Here is a 22588-nt window from a genome sequence, read left to right as displayed (position 1 = left end):
CAGCAGCAGGAGAGGTAATTAATCAGCAACCCTCCTGCTAAGGGTAGACAGCTGCTCGTTCCACCCCCCCCCGCCTTAATTGGTTCTCCTCCCTTCCAACAGTGTTGAGGCGGGTGGGAACAGCCGGGGGTTGAGGGTACTGTGCTAAAAGAGGTGGAGTTATGCAGATCTAAAACGCGTGGATTGCATCAGCAGCAAGCCGAAAAGTGCAGGCATGTGAGGGATCTAGAGGTTGACAGCATGTCTTCTTAACGGGAGTCCAGGTGGCCATCTCCACAAATGGACTTTTCAGAATCCTTGGGTGGCACCGTAGTCGGAAACCAATTCTGGTTATCGCTTCTCGGCCTTTTGGCTAAGATCAAGTGTAGTATCTGTTCTTATCAGTTTAATATCTGATACGTCCCCTATCTGGGGACCATATATTAAATGGATTTTTAGAACAGGGAGATGGAAAAAGAGCTTGCTCTGTCCACTCCACGCATTGACCTGGTATTGCAGTATCTCCAGGACCGGTGCACCCCTTCTTTAATGCAGTTTCTAAAATCAGAAAGAATTGAATTCAATGCTTTTTGTTCATTTTGCTTGTTTGTCGGATTTTGGGATGGACTCTTTGGCTTTGCTTTTCTTCTCCTCATTGGATTTTTCATGTTAAAAGTTGCAGAAGCCAGATGACAAGCTCATTTTGGTTCAACTTCAGCAACTGTGCATTGCATTGCCATGTAATGTAATGTAATGCAATGCTATCTATCTAGCTCTCCCTCTATACTTCCTTTTGGATAAACAGACATATTAGGCAAGCATTTTGGAGCTTTCACCTAAATAACTACAGGTGGTGAGATAAGCTGCACAATATAATTGACCTTTCAGTATATTGTTGCACACACACCATCTATTTAGCAAATGCCCTTGTTATCAACAGCAGCCTTTTAAACTCACCTGAGCTAACAGGTATGTGAGCTGGTTACTCTGCTGCGCTTAAAATTTCTTTTTTGGTTTGCTACAATGCCTTTTCTGAAACATTGTCTCCCTCTGCTGGAACACTGACTTCTTTCATTTAATGCCTGCAGACTATAAAAGAGAAACCAACCCAAAAAGTTTGGTTGATTAGTCTGTGGCATTCTTTTAAACTGTTGCTTATGGCGGTCTCTGTGAGCTTCTCAGTGACATTCAGCCATCCAGGTATCCCGCCTGCAGTAGACGGAATGTGGCAATGGAACGCTGGCTGCGCGTGTCATAATAGGCTCTGAGCCTTTATATACCTGCGCACAGCAGCAGCCACCTTCAGTCTGCTGCTGGACAGCCAGCAGCAGCAGCAGCAGGAGAGGTAATTAATCAGCAACCCTCCTGCTAAGGGTAGACAGCTGCTCGTTCCACCCCCCCCCGCCTTAATTGGTTCTCCTCCCTTCCAACGGTGTTGAGGCGGGTGGGAACAGCCGGGGGTTGAGGGTACTGTGCTAAAAGAGGTGGAGTTATGCAGATCTAAAACGCGTGGATTGCAGCAGCAGCAAGCCGAAAAGTGCAGGCATGTGAGGGATCTAGAGGTTGACAGCATGTCTTCTTAACGGGAGTCCAGGTGGCCATCTCCACAAATGGACTTTTCAGAATCCTTGGGTGGCACCGTAGTCGGAAACCAATTCTGGTTATCGCTTCTCGGCCTTTTGGCTAAGATCAAGTGTAGTATCTGTTCTTATCAGTTTAATATCTGATAGGTCCCCTATCTGGGGACCATATATTAAATGGATTTTTAGAACAGGGAGATGGAAAAAGAGCTTGCTCTGTCCACTCCACGCATTGACCTGGTATTGCAGTATCTCCAGGACCGGTGCACCCCTTCTTTAATGCAGTTTCTAAAATCAGAAAGAATTGAATTCAATGCTTTTTGTTCATTTTGCTTGTTTGTCGGATTTTGGGATGAACTCTTTGGCTTTGCTTTTCTTCTCCTCATTGGATTTTTCATGTTAAAAGTTGCAGAAGCCAGATGACAAGCTCATTTTGGTTCAACTTCAGCAACTGTGCATTGCATTGCCATGTAATGTAATGTAATGCAATGCTATCTATCTAGCTCTCCCTCTATACTTCCTTTTGGATAAACAGACATATTAGGCAAGCATTTTGGAGCTTTCACCTAAATAACTACAGGTGGTGAGATAAGCTGCACAATATAATTGACCTTTCAGTATATTGTTGCACACACACCATCTATTTAGCAAATGCCCTTGTTATCAACAGCAGCCTTTTAAACTCACCTGAGCTAACAGGTATGTGAGCTGGTTACTCTGCTGCGCTTAAAATTTCTTTTTTGGTTTGCTACAATGCCTTTTCTGAAACGTTGTCTCCCTCTGCTGGAACACTGACTTCTTTCATTTAATGCCTGCAGACTATAAAAGAGAAACCAACCCAAAAAGTTTGGTTGATTAGTCTGTGGCATTCTTTTAAACTGTTGCTTATGGCGGTCTCTGTGAGCTTCTCAGTGACATTCAGCCATCCAGGTATCCCGCCTGCAGTAGACGGAATGTGGCAATGGAACGCTGGCTGCGCGTGTCATAATAGGCTCTGAGCCTTTATATACCTGCGCACAGCAGCAGCCACCTTCAGTCTGCTGCTGGACAGCCAGCAGCAGCAGCAGCAGGAGAGGTAATTAATCAGCAACCCTCCTGCTAAGGGTAGACAGCTGCTCGTTCCACCCCCCCCCCCCGCCTTAATTGGTTCTCCTCCCTTCCAACGGTGTTGAGGCGGGTGGGAACAGCCGGGGGTTGAGGGTACTGTGCTAAAAGAGGTGGAGTTATGCAGATCTAAAACGCGTGGATTGCAGCAGCAGCAAGCCGAAAAGTGCAGGCATGTGAGGGATCTAGAGGTTGACAGCATGTCTTCTTAACGGGAGTCCAGGTGGCCATCTCCACAAATGGACTTTTCAGAATCCATGGGTGGCACCGTAGTCGGAAACCAATTCTGGTTATCGCTTCTCGGCCTTTTGGCTAAGATCAAGTGTAGTATCTGTTCTTATCAGTTTAATATCTGATACGTCCCCTATCTGGGGACCATATATTAAATGGATTTTTAGAACAGGGAGATGGAAAAAGAGCTTGCTCTGTCCACTCCACGCATTGACCTGGTATTGCATTATCTCCAGGACCGGTGCACCCCTTCTTTAATGCAGTTTCTAAAATCAGAAATAATTGAATTCAATGCTTTTTGTTCATTTTGCTTGTTTGTCGGATTTTGGGATGGACTCTTTGGCTTTGCTTTTCTTCTCCTCATTGGATTTTTCATGTTAAAAGTTGCAGAAGCCAGATGACAAGCTCATTTTGGTTCAACTTCAGCAACTGTGCATTGCATTGCCATGTAATGTAATGTAATGCAATGCTATCTATCTAGCTCTCCCTCTATACTTCCTTTTGGATAAACAGACATATTAGGCAAGCATTTTGGAGCTTTCACCTAAATAACTACAGGTGGTGAGATAAGCTGCACAATATAATTGACCTTTCAGTATATTGTTGCACACACACCATCTATTTAGCAAATGTCCTTGTTATCAACAGCAGCCTTTTAAACTCACCTGAGCTAACAGGTATGTGAGCTGGTTACTCTGCTGCGCTTAAAATTTCTTTTTTGGTTTGCTACAATGCCTTTTCTGAAACGTTGTCTCCCTCTGCTGGAACACTGACTTCTTTCATTTAATGCCTGCAGACTATAAAAGAGAAACCAACCCAAAAAGTTTGGTTGATTAGTCTGTGGCATTCTTTTAAACTGTTGCTTATGGCGGTCTCTGTGAGCTTCTCAGTGACATTCAGCCATCCAGGTATCCCGCCTGCAGTAGACGGAATGTGGCAATGGAACGCTGGCTGCGCGTGTCATAATAGGCTCTGAGCCTTTATATACCTGCGCACAGCAGCAGCCACCTTCAGTCTGCTGCTGGACAGCCAGCAGCAGCAGCAGCAGGAGAGGTAATTAATCAGCAACCCTCCTGCTAAGGGTAGACAGCTGCTCGTTCCACCCCCCCACCGCCTTAATTGGTTCTCCTCCCTTCCAACGGTGTTGAGGCGGGTGGGAACAGCCGGGGGTTGAGGGTACTGTGCTAAAAGAGGTGGAGTTATGCAGATCTAAAACGCGTGGATTGCAGCAGCAGCAAGCCGAAAAGTGCAGGCATGTGAGGGATCTAGAGGTTGACAGCATGTCTTCTTAACGGGAGTCCAGGTGGCCATCTCCACAAATGGACTTTTCAGAATCCTTGGGTGGCACCGTAGTCGGAAACCAATTCTGGTTATCGCTTCTCGGCCTTTTGGCTAAGATCAAGTGTAGTATCTGTTCTTATCAGTTTAATATCTGATACGTCCCCTATCTGGGGACCATATATTAAATGGATTTTTAGAACAGGGAGATGGAAAAAGAGCTTGCTCTGTCCACTCCACGCATTGACCTGGTATTGCAGTATCTCCAGGACCGGTGCACCCCTTCTTTAATGCAGTTTCTAAAATCAGAAAGAATTGAATTCAATGCTTTTTGTTCATTTTGCTTGTTTGTCGGATTTTGGGATGGACTCTTTGGCTTTGCTTTTCTTCTCCTCATTGGATTTTTCATGTTAAAAGTTGCAGAAGCCAGATGACAAGCTCATTTTGGTTCAACTTCAGCAACTGTGCATTGCATTGCCATGTAATGTAATGTAATGCAATGCTATCTATCTAGCTCTCCCTCTATACTTCCTTTTGGATAAACAGACATATTAGGCAAGCATTTTGGAGCTTTCACCTAAATAACTACAGGTGGTGAGATAAGCTGCACAATATAATTGACCTTTCAGTATATTGTTGCACACACACCATCTATTTAGCAAATGCCCTTGTTATCAACAGCAGCCTTTTAAACTCACCTGAGCTAACAGGTATGTGAGCTGGTTACTCTGCTGCGCTTAAAATTTATTTTTTGGTTTGCTACAATGCCTTTTCTGAAACGTTGTCTCCCTCTGCTGGAACACTGACTTCTTTCATTTAATGCCTGCAGACTATAAAAGAGAAATCAACCCAAAAAGTTTGGTTGATTAGTCTGTGGCATTCTTTTAAACTGTTGCTTATGGCGGTCTCTGTGAGCTTCTCAGTGACATTCAGCCATCCAGGTATCCCGCCTGCAGTAGACGGAATGTGGCAATGGAACGCTGGCTGCGCGTGTCATAATAGGCTCTGAGCCTTTATATACCTGCGCACAGCAGCAGCCACCTTCAGTCTGCTGCTGGACAGCCAGCAGCAGCAGCAGCAGGAGAGGTAATTAATCAGCAACCCTCCTGCTAAGGGTAGACAGCTGCTCGTTCCACCCCCCCCCCCCGCCTTAATTGGTTCTCCTCCCTTCCAACGGTGTTGAGGCGGGTGGGAACAGCCGGGGGTTGAGGGTACTGTGCTAAAAGAGGTGGAGTTATGCAGATCTAAAACGCGTGGATTGCAGCAGCAGCAAGCCGAAAAGTGCAGGCATGTGAGGGATCTAGAGGTTGACAGCATGTCTTCTTAACGGGAGTCCAGGTGGCCATCTCCACAAATGGACTTTTCAGAATCCTTGGGTGGCACCGTAGTCGGAAACCAATTCTGGTTATCGCTTCTCGGCCTTTTGGCTAAGATCAAGTGTAGTATCTGTTCTTATCAGTTTAATATCTGATACGTCCCCTATCTGGGGACCATATATTAAATGGATTTTTAGAACAGGGAGATGGAAAAAGAGCTTGCTCTGTCCACTCCACGCATTGACCTGGTATTGCAGTATCTCCAGGACCGGTGCACCCCTTCTTTAATGCAGTTTCTAAAATCAGAAAGAATTGAATTCAATGCTTTTTGTTCATTTTGCTTGTTTGTCGGATTTTGGGATGGACTCTTTGGCTTTGCTTTTCTTCTCCTCATTGGATTTTTCATGTTAAAAGTTGCAGAAGCCAGATGACAAGCTCATTTTGGTTCAACTTCAGCAACTGTGCATTGCATTGCCATGTAATGTAATGTAATGCAATGCTATCTATCTAGCTCTCCCTCTATACTTCCTTTTGGATAAACAGACATATTAGGCAAGCATTTTGGAGCTTTCACCTAAATAACTACAGGTGGTGAGATAAGCTGCACAATATAATTGACCTTTCAGTATATTGTTGCACACACACCATCTATTTAGCAAATGCCCTTGTTATCAACAGCAGCCTTTTAAACTCACCTGAGCTAACAGGTATGTGAGCTGGTTACTCTGCTGCGCTTAAAATTTCTTTTTTGGTTTGCTACAATGCCTTTTCTGAAACGTTGTCTCCCTCTGCTGGAACACTGACTTCTTTCATTTAATGCCTGCAGACTATAAAAGAGAAACCAACCCAAAAAGTTTGGTTGATTAGTCTGTGGCATTCTTTTAAACTGTTGCTTATGGCGGTCTCTGTGAGCTTCTCAGTGACATTCAGCCATCCAGGTATCCCGCCTGCAGTAGACGGAATGTGGCAATGGAACGCTGGCTGCGCGTGTCATAATAGGCTCTGAGCCTTTATATACCTGCGCACAGCAGCAGCCACCTTCAGTCTGCTGCTGGACAGCCAGCAGCAGCAGCAGCAGGAGAGGTAATTAATCAGCAACCCTCCTGCTAAGGGTAGACAGCTGCTCGTTCCACCCCCCCCCCGCCTTAATTGGTTCTCCTCCCTTCCAACGGTGTTGAGGCGGGTGGGAACAGCCAGGGGTTGAGGGTACTGTGCTAAAAGAGGTGGAGTTATGCAGATCTAAAACGCGTGGATTGCAGCAGCAGCAAGCCGAAAAGTGCAGGCATGTGAGGGATCTAGAGGTTGACAGCATGTCTTCTTAACGGGAGTCCAGGTGGCCATCTCCACAAATGGACTTTTCAGAATCCTTGGGTGGCACCGTAGTCGGAAACCAATTCTGGTTATCGCTTCTCGGCCTTTTGGCTAAGATCAAGTGTAGTATCTGTTCTTATCAGTTTAATATCTGATACGTCCCCTATCTGGGGACCATATATTAAATGGATTTTTAGAACAGGGAGATGGAAAAAGAGCTTGCTCTGTCCACTCCACGCATTGACCTGGTATTGCAGTATCTCCAGGACCGGTGCACCCCTTCTTTAATGCAGTTTCTAAAATCAGAAAGAATTGAATTCAATGCTTTTTGTTCATTTTGCTTGTTTGTCGGATTTTGGGATGGACTCTTTGGCTTTGCTTTTCTTCTCCTCATTGGATTTTTCATGTTAAAAGTTGCAGAAGCCAGATGACAAGCTCATTTTGGTTCAACTTCAGCAACTGTGCATTGCATTGCCATGTAATGTAATGTAATGCAATGCTATCTATCTAGCTCTCCCTCTATACTTCCTTTTGGATAAACAGACATATTAGGCAAGCATTTTGGAGCTTTCACCTAAATAACTACAGGTGGTGAGATAAGCTGCACAATATAATTGACCTTTCAGTATATTGTTGCACACACACCATCTATTTAGCAAATGCCCTTGTTATCAACAGCAGCCTTTTAAACTCACCTGAGCTAACAGGTATGTGAGCTGGTTACTCTGCTGCGCTTAAAATTTCTTTTTTGGTTTGCTACAATGCCTTTTCTGAAACGTTGTCTCCCTCTGCTGGAACACTGACTTCTTTCATTTAATGCCTGCAGACTATAAAAGAGAAACCAACCCAAAAAGTTTGGTTGATTAGTCTGTGGCATTCTTTTAAACTGTTGCTTATGGCGGTCTCTGTGAGCTTCTCAGTGACATTCAGCCATCCAGGTATCCCGCCTGCAGTAGACGGAATGTGGCAATGGAACGCTGGCTGCGCGTGTCATAATAGGCTCTGAGCCTTTATATACCTGCGCACAGCAGCAGCCACCTTCAGTCTGCTGCTGGACAGCCAGCAGCAGCAGCAGCAGGAGAGGTAATTAATCAGCAACCCTCCTGCTAAGGGTAGACAGCTGCTCGTTCCACCCCCCCCCCCGCCTTAATTGGTTCTCCTCCCTTCCAACGGTGTTGAGGCGGGTGGGAACAGCCGGGGGTTGAGGGTACTGTGCTAAAAGAGGTGGAGTTATGCAGATCTAAAACGCGTGGATTGCAGCAGCAGCAAGCCGAAAAGTGCAGGCATGTGAGGGATCTAGAGGTTGACAGCATGTCTTCTTAACGGGAGTCCAGGTGGCCATCTCCACAAATGGACTTTTCAGAATCCTTGGGTGGCACCGTACTCGGAAACCAATTCTGGTTATCGCTTCTCGGCCTTTTGGCTAAGATCAAGTGTAGTATCTGTTCTTATCAGTTTAATATCTGATACGTCCCCTATCTGGGGACCATATATTAAATGGATTTTTAGAACAGGGAGATGGAAAAAGAGCTTGCTCTGTCCACTCCACGCATTGACCTGGTATTGCAGTATCTCCAGGACCGGTGCACCCCTTCTTTAATGCAGTTTCTAAAATCAGAAAGAATTGAATTCAATGCTTTTTGTTCATTTTGCTTGTTTGTCGGATTTTGGGATGGACTCTTTGGCTTTGCTTTTCTTCTCCTCATTGGATTTTTCATGTTAAAAGTTGCAGAAGCCAGATGACAAGCTCATTTTGGTTCAACTTCAGCAACTGTGCATTGCATTGCCATGTAATGTAATGTAATGCAATGCTATCTATCTAACTCTCCCTCTATACTTCCTTTTGGATAAACAGACATATTAGGCAAGCATTTTGGAGCTTTCACCTAAATAACTACAGGTGGTGAGATAAGCTGCACAATATAATTGACCTTTCAGTATATTGTTGCACACACACCATCTATTTATCAAATGCCCTTGTTATCAACAGCAGCCTTTTAAACTCACCTGAGCTAACAGGTATGTGAGCTGGTTACTCTGCTGCGCTTAAAATTTCTTTTTTGGTTTGCTACAATGCCTTTTCTGAAACGTTGTCTCCCTCTGCTGGAACACTGACTTCTTTCATTTAATGCCTGCAGACTATAAAAGAGAAACCAACCCAAAAAGTTTGGTTGATTAGTCTGTGGCATTCTTTTAAACTGTTGCTTATGGCGGTCTCTGTGAGCTTCTCAGTGACATTCAGCCATCCAGGTATCCCGCCTGCAGTAGACGGAATGTGGCAATGGAACGCTGGCTGCGCGTGTCATAATAGGCTCTGAGCCTTTATATACCTGCGCACAGCAGCAGCCACCTTCAGTCTGCTGCTGGACAGCCAGCAGCAGCAGCAGCAGGAGAGGTAATTAATCAGCAACCCTCCTGCTAAGGGTAGACAGCTGCTCGTTCCACCCCCCCCCCGCCTTAATTGGTTCTCCTCCCTTCCAACGGTGTTGAGGCGGGTGGGAACAGCCGGGGGTTGAGGGTACTGTGCTAAAAGAGGTGGAGTTATGCAGATCTAAAACGCGTGGATTGCAGCAGCAGCAAGCCGAAAAGTGCAGGCATGTGAGGGATCTAGAGGTTGACAGCATGTCTTCTTAACGGGAGTCCAGGTGGCCATCTCCACAAATGGACTTTTCAGAATCCTTGGGTGGCACCGTAGTCGGAAACCAATTCTGGTTATCGCTTCTCGGCCTTTTGGCTAAGATCAAGTGTAGTATCTGTTCTTATCAGTTTAATATCTGATACGTCCCCTATCTGGGGACCATATATTAAATGGATTTTTAGAACAGGGAGATGGAAAAAGAGCTTGCTCTGTCCACTCCACGCATTGACCTGGTATTGCAGTATCTCCAGGACCGGTGCACCCCTTCTTTAATGCAGTTTCTAAAATCAGAAAGAATTGAATTCAATGCTTTTTGTTCATTTTGCTTGTTTGTCGGATTTTGGGATGGACTCTTTGGCTTTGCTTTTCTTCTCCTCATTGGATTTTTCATGTTAAAAGTTGCAGAAGCCAGATGACAAGCTCATTTTGGTTCAACTTCAGCAACTGTGCATTGCATTGCCATGTAATGTAATGTAATGCAATGCTATCTATCTAGCTCTCCCTCTATACTTCCTTTTGGATAAACAGACATATTAGGCAAGCATTTTGGAGCTTTCACCTAAATAACTACAGGTGGTGAGATAAGCTGCACAATATAATTGACCTTTCAGTATATTGTTGCACACACACCATCTATTTAGCAAATGCCCTTGTTATCAACAGCAGCCTTTTAAACTCACCTGAGCTAACAGGTATGTGAGCTGGTTACTCTGCTGCGCTTAAAATTTCTTTTTTGGTTTGCTACAATGCCTTTTCTGAAACGTTGTCTCCCTCTGCTGGAACACTGACTTCTTTCATTTAATGCCTGCAGACTATAAAAGAGAAACCAACCCAAAAAGTTTGGTTGATTAGTCTGTGGCATTCTTTTAAACTGTTGCTTATGGCGGTCTCTGTGAGCTTCTCAGTGACATTCAGCCATCCAGGTATCCCGCCTGCAGTAGACGGAATGTGGCAATGGAACGCTGGCTGCGCGTGTCATAATAGGCTCTGAGCCTTTATATACCTGCGCACAGCAGCAGCCACCTTCAGTCTGCTGCTGGACAGCCAGCAGCAGCAGCAGCAGGAGAGGTAATTAATCAGCAACCCTCCTGCTAAGGGTAGACAGCTGCTCGTTCCACCCCCCCCCCCCGCCTTAATTGGTTCTCCTCCCTTCCAACGGTGTTGAGGCGGGTGGGAACAGCCGGGGGTTGAGGGTACTGTGCTAAAAGAGGTGGAGTTATGCAGATCTAAAACGCGTGGATTGCAGCAGCAGCAAGCCGAAAAGTGCAGGCATGTGAGGGATCTAGAGGTTGACAGCATGTCTTCTTAACGGGAGTCCAGGTGGCCATCTCCACAAATGGACTTTTCAGAATCCTTGGGTGGCACCGTAGTCGGAAACCAATTCTGGTTATCGCTTCTCGGCCTTTTGGCTAAGATCAAGTGTAGTATCTGTTCTTATCAGTTTAATATCTGATACGTCCCCTATCTGGGGACCATATATTAAATGGATTTTTAGAACAGGGAGATGGAAAAAGAGCTTGCTCTGTCCACTCCACGCATTGACCTGGTATTGCAGTATCTCCAGGACCGGTGCACCCCTTCTTTAATGCAGTTTCTAAAATCAGAAAGAATTGAATTCAATGCTTTTTGTTCATTTTGCTTGTTTGTCGGATTTTGGGATGGACTCTTTGGCTTTGCTTTTCTTCTCCTCATTGGATTTTTCATGTTAAAAGTTGCAGAAGCCAGATGACAAGCTCATTTTGGTTCAACTTCAGCAACTGTGCATTGCATTGCCATGTAATGTAATGTAATGCAATGCTATCTATCTAGCTCTCCCTCTATACTTCCTTTTGGATAAACAGACATATTAGGCAAGCATTTTGGAGCTTTCACCTAAATAACTACAGGTGGTGAGATAAGCTGCACAATATAATTGACCTTTCAGTATATTGTTGCACACACACCATCTATTTAGCAAATGCCCTTGTTATCAACAGCAGCCTTTTAAACTCACCTGAGCTAACAGGTATGTGAGCTGGTTACTCTGCTGCGCTTAAAATTTCTTTTTTGGTTTGCTACAATGCCTTTTCTGAAACGTTGTCTCCCTCTGCTGGAACACTGACTTCTTTCATTTAATGCCTGCAGACTATAAAAGAGAAACCAACCCAAAAAGTTTGGTTGATTAGTCTGTGGCATTCTTTTAAACTGTTGCTTATGGCGGTCTCTGTGAGCTTCTCAGTGACATTCAGCCATCCAGGTATCCCGCCTGCAGTAGACGGAATGTGGCAATGGAACGCTGGCTGCGCGTGTCATAATAGGCTCTGAGCCTTTATATACCTGCGCACAGCAGCAGCCACCTTCAGTCTGCTGCTGGACAGCCAGCAGCAGCAGCAGCAGGAGAGGTAATTAATCAGCAACCCTCCTGCTAAGGGTAGACAGCTGCTCGTTCCACCCCCCCCCCGCCTTAATTGGTTCTCCTCCCTTCCAACGGTGTTGAGGCGGGTGGGAACAGCCGGGGGTTGAGGGTACTGTGCTAAAAGAGGTGGAGTTATGCAGATCTAAAACGCGTGGATTGCAGCAGCAGCAAGCCGAAAAGTGCAGGCATGTGAGGGATCTAGAGGTTGACAGCATGTCTTCTTAACGGGAGTCCAGGTGGCCATCTCCACAAATGGACTTTTCAGAATCCTTGGGTGGCACCGTAGTCGGAAACCAATTCTGGTTATCGCTTCTCGGCCTTTTGGCTAAGATCAAGTGTAGTATCTGTTCTTATCAGTTTAATATCTGATACGTCCCCTATCTGGGGACCATATATTAAATGGATTTTTAGAACAGGGAGATGGAAAAAGAGCTTGCTCTGTCCACTCCACGCATTGACCTGGTATTGCAGTATCTCCAGGACCGGTGCACCCCTTCTTTAATGCAGTTTCTAAAATCAGAAAGAATTGAATTCAATGCTTTTTGTTCATTTTGCTTGTTTGTCGGATTTTGGGATGGACTCTTTGGCTTTGCTTTTCTTCTCCTCATTGGATTTTTCATGTTAAAAGTTGCAGAAGCCAGATGACAAGCTCATTTTGGTTCAACTTCAGCAACTGTGCATTGCATTGCCATGTAATGTAATGTAATGCAATGCTATCTATCTAGCTCTCCCTCTATACTTCCTTTTGGATAAACAGACATATTAGGCAAGCATTTTGGAGCTTTCACCTAAATAACTACAGGTGGTGAGATAAGCTGCACAATATAATTGACCTTTCAGTATATTGTTGCACACACACCATCTATTTAGCAAATGCCCTTGTTATCAACAGCAGCCTTTTAAACTCACCTGAGCTAACAGGTATGTGAGCTGGTTACTCTGCTGCGCTTAAAATTTATTTTTTGGTTTGCTACAATGCCTTTTCTGAAACGTTGTCTCCCTCTGCTGGAACACTGACTTCTTTCATTTAATGCCTGCAGACTATAAAAGAGAAATCAACCCAAAAAGTTTGGTTGATTAGTCTGTGGCATTCTTTTAAACTGTTGCTTATGGCGGTCTCTGTGAGCTTCTCAGTGACATTCAGCCATCCAGGTATCCCGCCTGCAGTAGACGGAATGTGGCAATGGAACGCTGGCTGCGCGTGTCATAATAGGCTCTGAGCCTTTATATACCTGCGCACAGCAGCAGCCACCTTCAGTCTGCTGCTGGACAGCCAGCAGCAGCAGCAGCAGGAGAGGTAATTAATCAGCAACCCTCCTGCTAAGGGTAGACAGCTGCTCGTTCCACCCCCCCCCCCCCCGCCTTAATTGGTTCTCCTCCCTTCCAACGGTGTTGAGGCGGGTGGGAACAGCCGGGGGTTGAGGGTACTGTGCTAAAAGAGGTGGAGTTATGCAGATCTAAAACGCGTGGATTGCAGCAGCAGCAAGCCGAAAAGTGCAGGCATGTGAGGGATCTAGAGGTTGACAGCATGTCTTCTTAACGGGAGTCCAGGTGGCCATCTCCACAAATGGACTTTTCAGAATCCTTGGGTGGCACCGTAGTCGGAAACCAATTCTGGTTATCGCTTCTCGGCCTTTTGGCTAAGATCAAGTGTAGTATCTGTTCTTATCAGTTTAATATCTGATACGTCCCCTATCTGGGGACCATATATTAAATGGATTTTTAGAACAGGGAGATGGAAAAAGAGCTTGCTCTGTCCACTCCACGCATTGACCTGGTATTGCAGTATCTCCAGGACCGGTGCACCCCTTCTTTAATGCAGTTTCTAAAATCAGAAAGAATTGAATTCAATGCTTTTTGTTCATTTTGCTTGTTTGTCGGATTTTGGGATGGACTCTTTGGCTTTGCTTTTCTTCTCCTCATTGGATTTTTCATGTTAAAAGTTGCAGAAGCCAGATGACAAGCTCATTTTGGTTCAACTTCAGCAACTGTGCATTGCATTGCCATGTAATGTAATGTAATGCAATGCTATCTATCTAGCTCTCCCTCTATACTTCCTTTTGGATAAACAGACATATTAGGCAAGCATTTTGGAGCTTTCACCTAAATAACTACAGGTGGTGAGATAAGCTGCACAATATAATTGACCTTTCAGTATATTGTTGCACACACACCATCTATTTAGCAAATGCCCTTGTTATCAACAGCAGCCTTTTAAACTCACCTGAGCTAACAGGTATGTGAGCTGGTTACTCTGCTGCGCTTAAAATTTCTTTTTTGGTTTGCTACAATGCCTTTTCTGAAACGTTGTCTCCCTCTGCTGGAACACTGACTTCTTTCATTTAATGCCTGCAGACTATAAAAGAGAAACCAACCCAAAAAGTTTGGTTGATTAGTCTGTGGCATTCTTTTAAACTGTTGCTTATGGCGGTCTCTGTGAGCTTCTCAGTGACATTCAGCCATCCAGGTATCCCGCCTGCAGTAGACGGAATGTGGCAATGGAACGCTGGCTGCGCGTGTCATAATAGGCTCTGAGCCTTTATATACCTGCGCACAGCAGCAGCCACCTTCAGTCTGCTGCTGGACAGCCAGCAGCAGCAGCAGCAGGAGAGGTAATTAATCAGCAACCCTCCTGCTAAGGGTAGACAGCTGCTCGTTCCACCCCCCCCCCCGCCTTAATTGGTTCTCCTCCCTTCCAACGGTGTTGAGGCGGGTGGGAACAGCCAGGGGTTGAGGGTACTGTGCTAAAAGAGGTGGAGTTATGCAGATCTAAAACGCGTGGATTGCAGCAGCAGCAAGCCGAAAAGTGCAGGCATGTGAGGGATCTAGAGGTTGACAGCATGTCTTCTTAACGGGAGTCCAGGTGGCCATCTCCACAAATGGACTTTTCAGAATCCTTGGGTGGCACCGTAGTCGGAAACCAATTCTGGTTATCGCTTCTCGGCCTTTTGGCTAAGATCAAGTGTAGTATCTGTTCTTATCAGTTTAATATCTGATACGTCCCCTATCTGGGGACCATATATTAAATGGATTTTTAGAACAGGGAGATGGAAAAAGAGCTTGCTCTGTCCACTCCACGCATTGACCTGGTATTGCAGTATCTCCAGGACCGGTGCACCCCTTCTTTAATGCAGTTTCTAAAATCAGAAAGAATTGAATTCAATGCTTTTTGTTCATTTTGCTTGTTTGTCGGATTTTGGGATGGACTCTTTGGCTTTGCTTTTCTTCTCCTCATTGGATTTTTCATGTTAAAAGTTGCAGAAGCCAGATGACAAGCTCATTTTGGTTCAACTTCAGCAACTGTGCATTGCATTGCCATGTAATGTAATGTAATGCAATGCTATCTATCTAGCTCTCCCTCTATACTTCCTTTTGGATAAACAGACATATTAGGCAAGCATTTTGGAGCTTTCACCTAAATAACTACAGGTGGTGAGATAAGCTGCACAATATAATTGACCTTTCAGTATATTGTTGCACACACACCATCTATTTAGCAAATGCCCTTGTTATCAACAGCAGCCTTTTAAACTCACCTGAGCTAACAGGTATGTGAGCTGGTTACTCTGCTGCGCTTAAAATTTCTTTTTTGGTTTGCTACAATGCCTTTTCTGAAACGTTGTCTCCCTCTGCTGGAACACTGACTTCTTTCATTTAATGCCTGCAGACTATAAAAGAGAAACCAACCCAAAAAGTTTGGTTGATTAGTCTGTGGCATTCTTTTAAACTGTTGCTTATGGCGGTCTCTGTGAGCTTCTCAGTGACATTCAGCCATCCAGGTATCCCGCCTGCAGTAGACGGAATGTGGCAATGGAACGCTGGCTGCGCGTGTCATAATAGGCTCTGAGCCTTTATATACCTGCGCACAGCAGCAGCCACCTTCAGTCTGCTGCTGGACAGCCAGCAGCAGCAGCAGGAGAGGTAATTAATCAGCAACCCTCCTGCTAAGGGTAGACAGCTGCTCGTTCCACCCCCCTCCCCGCCTTAATTGGTTCTCCTCCCTTCCAACGGTGTTGAGGCGGGTGGGAACAGCTGGGGGTTGAGGGTACTGTGCTAAAAGAGGTGGAGTTATGCAGATCTAAAACGCGTGGATTGCAGCAGCAGCAAGCCGAAAAGTGCAGGCATGTGAGGGATCTAGAGGTTGACAGCATGTCTTCTTAATGGGAGTCCAGGTGGCCATCTCCACAAATGTACTTTTCAGAATCCTTGGGTGGCACCGTAGTCGGAAACCAATTCTGGTTATCGCTTCTCGGCCTTTTGGCTAAGATCAAGTGTAGTATCTGTTCTTATCAGTTTAATATCTGATACGTCCCCTATCTGGGGACCATATATTAAATGGATTTTTAGAACAGGGAGATGGAAAAAGAGCTTGCTCTGTCCACTCCACGCATTGACCTGGTATTGCAGTATCTCCACGACCGGTGCACTCCTTCTTTAATGCAGTTTCTAAAATCAGAAAGAATTGAATTCAATGCTTTTTGTTCATTTTGCTTGTTTGTCGGATTTTGGGATGGACTCTTTGGCTTTGCTTTTCTTCTCCTCATTGGATTTTTCATGTTAAAAGTTGCAGAAGCCAGATGACAAGCTCATTTTGGTTCAACTTCAGCAACTGTGCATTGCATTGCCATGTAATGTAATGTAATGCAATGCTATCTATCTAGCTCTCCCTCTATACTTCCTTTTGGATAAACAGACATATTAGGCAAGCATTTTGGAGCTTTCACCTAAATAACTACAGGTGGTGAGATAAGCTGCACAATATAATTGACCTTTCAGTATATTGTTGCACACACACCATCTATTTAGCAAATGCCCTTGTTATCAACAGCAGCCTTTTAAACTCACCTGAGCTAACAGGTATGTGAGCTGGTTACTCTGCTGCGCTTAAAATTTCTTTTTTGGTTTGCTACAATGCCTTTTCTGAAACGTTGTCTCCCTCTGCTGGAACACTGACTTCTTTCATTTAATGCCTGCAGACTATAAAAGAGAAACCAACCCAAAAAGTTTGGTTGATTAGTCTGTGGCATTCTTTTAAACTGTTGCTTATGGCGGTCTCTGTGAGCTTCTCAGTGACATTCAGCCATCCAGGTATCCCGCCTGCAGTAGACGGAATGTGGCAATGGAACGCTGGCTGCGCGTGTCATAATATGCTCTGAGCCTTTATATACCTGCGCACAGCTGCAGCCACCTTCAGTCTGCTGCTGGACAGCCAGCAGCAGCAGCAGCAGGAGAGGTAATTAATCAGCAACCCTCCTGCTAAGGGTAGACAGCTGCTCGTTCCACCCCCCCCCCCGCCTTAATTGGTTCTCCTCCCTTCCAACGGTGTTGAGGCGGGTGGGAACAGCCGGGGGTTGAGGGTACTGTGCTAAAAGAGGTGGAGTTATGCAGATCTAAAACGCGTGGATTGCAGCAGCAGCAAGCCGAAAAGTGCAGGCATGTGAGGGATCTAGAGGTTGACAGCATGTCTTCTTAACGGGAGTCCAGGTGGCCATCTCCACAAATGGACTTTTCAGAATCCTTGGGTGGCACCGTAGTCGGAAACCAATTCTGGTTATCGCTTCTCGGCCTTTTGGCTAAGATCAAGTGTAGTATCTGTTCTTATCAGTTTAATATCTGATACGTCCCCTATCTGGGGACCATATATTAAATGGATTTTTAGAACAGGGAGATGGAAAAAGAGCTTGCTCTGTCCACTCCACGCATTGACCTGGTATTGCAGTATCTCCAGGACCTGTGCACCCCTTCTTTAATGCAGTTTCTAAAATCAGAAAGAATTGAATTCAATGCTTTTTGTTGATTTTGCTTGTTTGTCGGATTTTGGGATGGACTCTTTGGCTTTGCTTTTCTTCTCCTCATTGGATTTTTCATGTTAAAAGTTGCAGAAGCCAGATGACAAGCTCATTTTGGTTCAACTTCAGCAACTGTGCATTGCATTGCCATGTAATGTAATGTAATGCAATGCTATCTATCTAACTCTCCCTCTATACTTCCTTTTGGATAAACAGACATATTAGGCAAGCATTTTGGAGCTTTCACCTAAATAACTACAGGTGGTGAGATAAGCTGCACAATATAATTGACCTTTCAGTATATTGTTGCACACACACCATCTATTTAGCAAATGCCCTTGTTATCAACAGCAGCCTTTTAAACTCACCTGAGCTAACAGGTATGTGAGCTGGTTACTCTGCTGCGCTTAAAATTTCTTTTTTGGTTTGCTACAATGCCTTTTCTGAAACGTTGTCTCCCTCTGCTGGAACACTGACTTCTTTCATTTAATGCCTGCAGACTATAAAAGAGAAACCAACCCAAAAAGTTTGGTTGATTAGTCTGTGGCATTCTTTTAAACTGTTGCTTATGGCGGTCTCTGTGAGCTTCTCAGTGACATTCAGCCATCCAGGTATCCCGCCTGCAGTAGACGGAATGTGGCAATGGAACGCTGGCTGCGCGTGTCATAATAGGCTCTGAGCCTTTATATACCTGCGCACAGCAGCAGCCACCTTCAGTCTGCTGCTGGACAGCCAGCAGCAGCAGCAGCAGGAGAGGTAATTAATCAGCAACCCTCCTGCTAAGGGTAGACAGCTGCTCGTTCCACCCCCCCCCCCGCCTTAATTGGTTCTCCTCCCTTCCAACGGTGTTGAGGCGGGTGGGAACAGCCGGGGGTTGAGGGTACTGTGCTAAAAGAGGTGGAGTTATGCAGATCTAAAACGCGTGGATTGCAGCAGCAGCAAGCCGAAAAGTGCAGGCATGTGAGGGATCTAGAGGTTGACAGCATGTCTTCTTAACGGGAGTCCAGGTGGCCATCTCCACAAATGGACTTTTCAGAATCCTTGGGTGGCACCGTAGTCGGAAACCAATTCTGGTTATCGCTTCTCGGCCTTTTGGCTAAGATCAAGTGTAGTATCTGTTCTTATCAGTTTAATATCTGATACGTCCCCTATCTGGGGACCATATATTAAATGGATTTTTAGAACAGGGAGATGGAAAAAGAGCTTGCTCTGTCCACTCCACGCATTGACCTGGTATTGCAGTATCTCCAGGACCGGTGCACCCCTTCTTTAATGCAGTTTCTAAAATCAGAAAGAATTGAATTCAATGCTTTTTGTTCATTTTGCTTGTTTGTCGGATTTTGGGATGGACTCTTTGGCTTTGCTTTTCTTCTCCTCATTGGATTTTTCATGTTAAAAGTTGCAGAAGCCAGATGACAAGCTCATTTTGGTTCAACTTCAGCAACTGTGCATTGCATTGCCATGTAATGTAATGTAATGCAATGCTATCTATCTAGCTCTCCCTCTATACTTCCTTTTGGATAAACAGACATATTAGGCAAGCATTTTGGAGCTTTCACCTAAATAACTACAGGTGGTGAGATAAGCTGCACAATATAATTGACCTTTCAGTATATTGTTGCACACACACCATCTATTTAGCAAATGCCCTTGTTATCAACAGCAGCCTTTTAAACTCACCTGAGCTAACAGGTATGTGAGCTGGTTACTCTGCTGCGCTTAAAATTTCTTTTTTGGTTTTCTACAATGCCTTTTCTGAAACGTTGTCTCCCTCTGCTGGAACACTGACTTCTTTCATTTAATGCCTGCAGACTATAAAAGAGAAACCAACCCAAAAAGTTTGGTTGATTAGTCTGTGGCATTCTTTTAAACTGTTGCTTATGGCGGTCTCTGTGAGCTTCTCAGTGACATTCAGCCATCCAGGTATCCCGCCTGCAGTAGACGGAATGTGGCAATGGAACGCTGGCTGCGCGTGTCATAATAGGCTCTGAGCCTTTATATACCTGCGCACAGCAGCAGCCACCTTCAGTCTGCTGCTGGACAGCCAGCAGCAGCAGCAGCAGGAGAGGTAATTAATCAGCAACCCTCCTGCTAAGGGTAGACAGCTGCTCGTTCCACCCCCCCCGCCTTAATTGGTTCTCCTCCCTTCCAACGGTGTTGAGGCGGGTGGGAACAGCCGGGGGTTGAGGGTACTGTGCTAAAAGAGGTGGAGTTATGCAGATCTAAAACGCGTGGATTGCAGCAGCAGCAAGCCGAAAAGTGCAGGCATGTGAGGGATCTAGAGGTTGACAGCATGTCTTCTTAACGGGAGTCCAGGTGGCCATCTCCACAAATGGACTTTTCAGAATCCTTGGGTGGCACCGTAGTCGGAAACCAATTCTGGTTATCGCTTCTCGGCCTTTTGGCTAAGATCAAGTGTAGTATCTGTTCTTATCAGTTTAATATCTGATACGTCCCCTATCTGGGGACCATATATTAAATGGATTTTTAGAACAGGGAGATGGAAAAAGAGCTTGCTCTGTCCACTCCACGCATTGACCTGGTATTGCAGTATCTCCAGGACCGGTGCACCCCTTCTTTAATGCAGTTTCTAAAATCAGAAAGAATTGAATTCAATGCTTTTTGTTCATTTTGCTTGTTTGTCGGATTTTGGGATGGACTCTTTGGCTTTGCTTTTCTTCTCCTCATTGGATTTTTCATGTTAAAAGTTGCAGAAGCCAGATGACAAGCTCATTTTGGTTCAACTTCAGCAACTGTGCATTGCATTGCCATGTAATGTAATGTAATGCAATGCTATCTATCTAGCTCTCCCTCTATACTTCCTTTTGGATAAACAGACATATTAGGCAAGCATTTTGGAGCTTTCACCTAAATAACTACAGGTGGTGAGATAAGCTGCACAATATAATTGACCTTTCAGTATATTGTTGCACACACACCATCTATTTAGCAAATGCCCTTGTTATCAACAGCAGCCTTTTAAACTCACCTGAGCTAACAGGTATGTGAGCTGGTTACTCTGCTGCGCTTAAAATTTCTTTTTTGGTTTGCTACAATGCCTTTTCTGAAACGTTGTCTCCCTCTGCTGGAACACTGACTTCTTTCATTTAATGCCTGCAGACTATAAAAGAGAAACCAACCCAAAAAGTTTGGTTGATTAGTCTGTGGCATTCTTTTAAACTGTTGCTTATGGCGGTCTCTGTGAGCTTCTCAGTGACATTCAGCCATCCAGGTATCCCGCCTGCAGTAGACGGAATGTGGCAATGGAACGCTGGCTGCGCGTGTCATAATAGGCTCTGAGCCTTTATATACCTGCGCACAGCAGCAGCCACCTTCAGTCTGCTGCTGGACAGCCAGCAGCAGCAGCAGGAGAGGTAATTAATCAGCAACCCTCCTGCTAAGGGTAGACAGCTGCTCGTTCCACCCCCCCTCCCCGCCTTAATTGGTTCTCCTCCCTTCCAACGGTGTTGAGGCGGGTGGGAACAGCCGGGGGTTGAGGGTACTGTGCTAAAAGAGGTGGAGTTATGCAGATCTAAAACGCGTGGATTGCAGCAGCAGCAAGCCGAAAAGTGCAGGCATGTGAGGGATCTAGAGGTTGACAGCATGTCTTCTTAACGGGAGTCCAGGTGGCCATCTCCACAAATGGACTTTTCAGAATCCTTGGGTGGCACCGTAGTCGGAAACCAATTCTGGTTATCGCTTCTCGGCCTTTTGGCTAAGATCAAGTGTAGTATCTGTTCTTATCAGTTTAATATCTGATACGTCCCCTATCTGGGGACCATATATTAAATGGATTTTTAGAACAGGGAGATGGAAAAAGAGCTTGCTCTGTCCACTCCACGCATTGACCTGGTATTGCAGTATCTCCAGGACCGGTGCACCCCTTCTTTAATGCAGTTTCTAAAATCAGAAAGAATTGAATTCAATGCTTTTTGTTCATTTTGCTTGTTTGTCGGATTTTGGGATGGACTCTTTGGCTTTGCTTTTCTTCTCCTCATTGGATTTTTCATGTTAAAAGTTGCAGAAGCCAGATGACAAGCTCATTTTGGTTCAACTTCAGCAACTGTGCATTGCATTGCCATGTAATGTAATGTAATGCAATGCTATCTATCTAGCTCTCCCTCTATACTTCCTTTTGGATAAACAGACATATTAGGCAAGCATTTTGGAGCTTTCACCTAAATAACTACAGGTGGTGAGATAAGCTGCACAATATAATTGACCTTTCAGTATATTGTTGCACACACACCATCTATTTAGCAAATGCCCTTGTTATCAACAGCAGCCTTTTAAACTCACCTGAGCTAACAGGTATGTGAGCTGGTTACTCTGCTGCACTTAAAATTTCTTTTTTGGTTTGCTACAATGCCTTTTCTGAAACGTTGTCTCCCTCTGCTGGAACACTGACTTCTTTCATTTAATGCCTGCAGACTATAAAAGAGAAACCAACCCAAAAAGTTTGGTTGATTAGTCTGTGGCATTCTTTTAAACTGTTGCTTATGGCGGTCTCTGTGAGCTTCTCAGTGACATTCAGCCATCCAGGTATCCCGCCTGCAGTAGACGGAATGTGGCAATGGAACGCTGGCTGCGCGTGTCATAATAGGCTCTGAGCCTTTATATACCTGCGCACAGCAGCAGCCACCTTCAGTCTGCTGCTGGACAGCCAGCAGCAGCAGCAGCAGGAGAGGTAATTAATCAGCAACCCTCCTGCTAAGGGTAGACAGCTGCTCGTTCCACCCCCCCCCCGCCTTAATTGGTTCTCCTCCCTTCCAACGGTGTTGAGGCGGGTGGGAACAGCCGGGGGTTGAGGGTACTGTGCTAAAAGAGGTGGAGTTATGCAGATCTAAAACGCGTGGATTGCAGCAGCAGCAAGCCGAAAAGTGCAGGCATGTGAGGGATCTAGAGGTTGACAGCATGTCTTCTTAACGGGAGTCCAGGTGGCCATCTCCACAAATGGACTTTTCAGA

At 45.2% G+C, this 22588-nt stretch overlaps 17 non-coding genes across 17 annotated transcripts; all 17 read left to right on the top strand.

Annotated features, from left to right (window-relative positions):
- The first annotated feature begins 332 nt into the window (after nt 1-332).
- On the top strand, nt 333-523 carry LOC141225841 (U2 spliceosomal RNA). The gene has a single exon (XR_012293076.1). It is a non-coding gene; the product is annotated as a U2 spliceosomal RNA (small nuclear RNA).
- A 1119-nt stretch (nt 524-1642) lies between these two features.
- Nucleotides 1643-1833, top strand: LOC141226029 (U2 spliceosomal RNA). Its single transcript, XR_012293259.1, has one exon. It is a non-coding gene; the product is annotated as a U2 spliceosomal RNA (small nuclear RNA).
- Nucleotides 1834-2955: 1122 nt separating this feature from the next.
- LOC141226598 (U2 spliceosomal RNA) lies at nt 2956-3146 on the top strand. Its single transcript, XR_012293725.1, has one exon. It is a non-coding gene; the product is annotated as a U2 spliceosomal RNA (small nuclear RNA).
- Nucleotides 3147-4266: 1120 nt separating this feature from the next.
- On the top strand, nt 4267-4457 carry LOC141225839 (U2 spliceosomal RNA). Its single transcript, XR_012293075.1, has one exon. It is a non-coding gene; the product is annotated as a U2 spliceosomal RNA (small nuclear RNA).
- Nucleotides 4458-5579: 1122 nt separating this feature from the next.
- Nucleotides 5580-5770, top strand: LOC141225838 (U2 spliceosomal RNA). The gene has a single exon (XR_012293074.1). It is a non-coding gene; the product is annotated as a U2 spliceosomal RNA (small nuclear RNA).
- A 1120-nt stretch (nt 5771-6890) lies between these two features.
- On the top strand, nt 6891-7081 carry LOC141225836 (U2 spliceosomal RNA). The gene has a single exon (XR_012293072.1). It is a non-coding gene; the product is annotated as a U2 spliceosomal RNA (small nuclear RNA).
- Nucleotides 7082-8202: 1121 nt separating this feature from the next.
- On the top strand, nt 8203-8393 carry LOC141225835 (U2 spliceosomal RNA). The gene has a single exon (XR_012293071.1). It is a non-coding gene; the product is annotated as a U2 spliceosomal RNA (small nuclear RNA).
- A 1120-nt stretch (nt 8394-9513) lies between these two features.
- LOC141225834 (U2 spliceosomal RNA) lies at nt 9514-9704 on the top strand. The gene has a single exon (XR_012293070.1). It is a non-coding gene; the product is annotated as a U2 spliceosomal RNA (small nuclear RNA).
- Nucleotides 9705-10826: 1122 nt separating this feature from the next.
- On the top strand, nt 10827-11017 carry LOC141225833 (U2 spliceosomal RNA). Its single transcript, XR_012293069.1, has one exon. It is a non-coding gene; the product is annotated as a U2 spliceosomal RNA (small nuclear RNA).
- Nucleotides 11018-12137: 1120 nt separating this feature from the next.
- On the top strand, nt 12138-12328 carry LOC141225832 (U2 spliceosomal RNA). The gene has a single exon (XR_012293068.1). It is a non-coding gene; the product is annotated as a U2 spliceosomal RNA (small nuclear RNA).
- Nucleotides 12329-13452: 1124 nt separating this feature from the next.
- LOC141225831 (U2 spliceosomal RNA) lies at nt 13453-13643 on the top strand. Its single transcript, XR_012293067.1, has one exon. It is a non-coding gene; the product is annotated as a U2 spliceosomal RNA (small nuclear RNA).
- A 1121-nt stretch (nt 13644-14764) lies between these two features.
- LOC141225830 (U2 spliceosomal RNA) lies at nt 14765-14955 on the top strand. The gene has a single exon (XR_012293066.1). It is a non-coding gene; the product is annotated as a U2 spliceosomal RNA (small nuclear RNA).
- Nucleotides 14956-16073: 1118 nt separating this feature from the next.
- LOC141226142 (U2 spliceosomal RNA) lies at nt 16074-16264 on the top strand. The gene has a single exon (XR_012293369.1). It is a non-coding gene; the product is annotated as a U2 spliceosomal RNA (small nuclear RNA).
- Nucleotides 16265-17385: 1121 nt separating this feature from the next.
- On the top strand, nt 17386-17576 carry LOC141226062 (U2 spliceosomal RNA). The gene has a single exon (XR_012293292.1). It is a non-coding gene; the product is annotated as a U2 spliceosomal RNA (small nuclear RNA).
- Nucleotides 17577-18697: 1121 nt separating this feature from the next.
- Nucleotides 18698-18888, top strand: LOC141225829 (U2 spliceosomal RNA). The gene has a single exon (XR_012293065.1). It is a non-coding gene; the product is annotated as a U2 spliceosomal RNA (small nuclear RNA).
- A 1118-nt stretch (nt 18889-20006) lies between these two features.
- Nucleotides 20007-20197, top strand: LOC141225828 (U2 spliceosomal RNA). Its single transcript, XR_012293064.1, has one exon. It is a non-coding gene; the product is annotated as a U2 spliceosomal RNA (small nuclear RNA).
- Nucleotides 20198-21316: 1119 nt separating this feature from the next.
- On the top strand, nt 21317-21507 carry LOC141225827 (U2 spliceosomal RNA). Its single transcript, XR_012293063.1, has one exon. It is a non-coding gene; the product is annotated as a U2 spliceosomal RNA (small nuclear RNA).
- Nucleotides 21508-22588: the final 1081 nt, after the last annotated feature.

Source organism: Phyllobates terribilis, unplaced genomic scaffold, assembly GCF_046119375.1.
Source record: "Phyllobates terribilis strain yellow unplaced genomic scaffold, ASM4611937v1 Scaffold_414__1_contigs__length_1644244, whole genome shotgun sequence".
Lineage (NCBI taxonomy): Eukaryota > Metazoa > Chordata > Amphibia > Anura > Dendrobatidae > Phyllobates > Phyllobates terribilis.
This window is presented reverse-complemented; position numbering and strand designations above follow the sequence as displayed.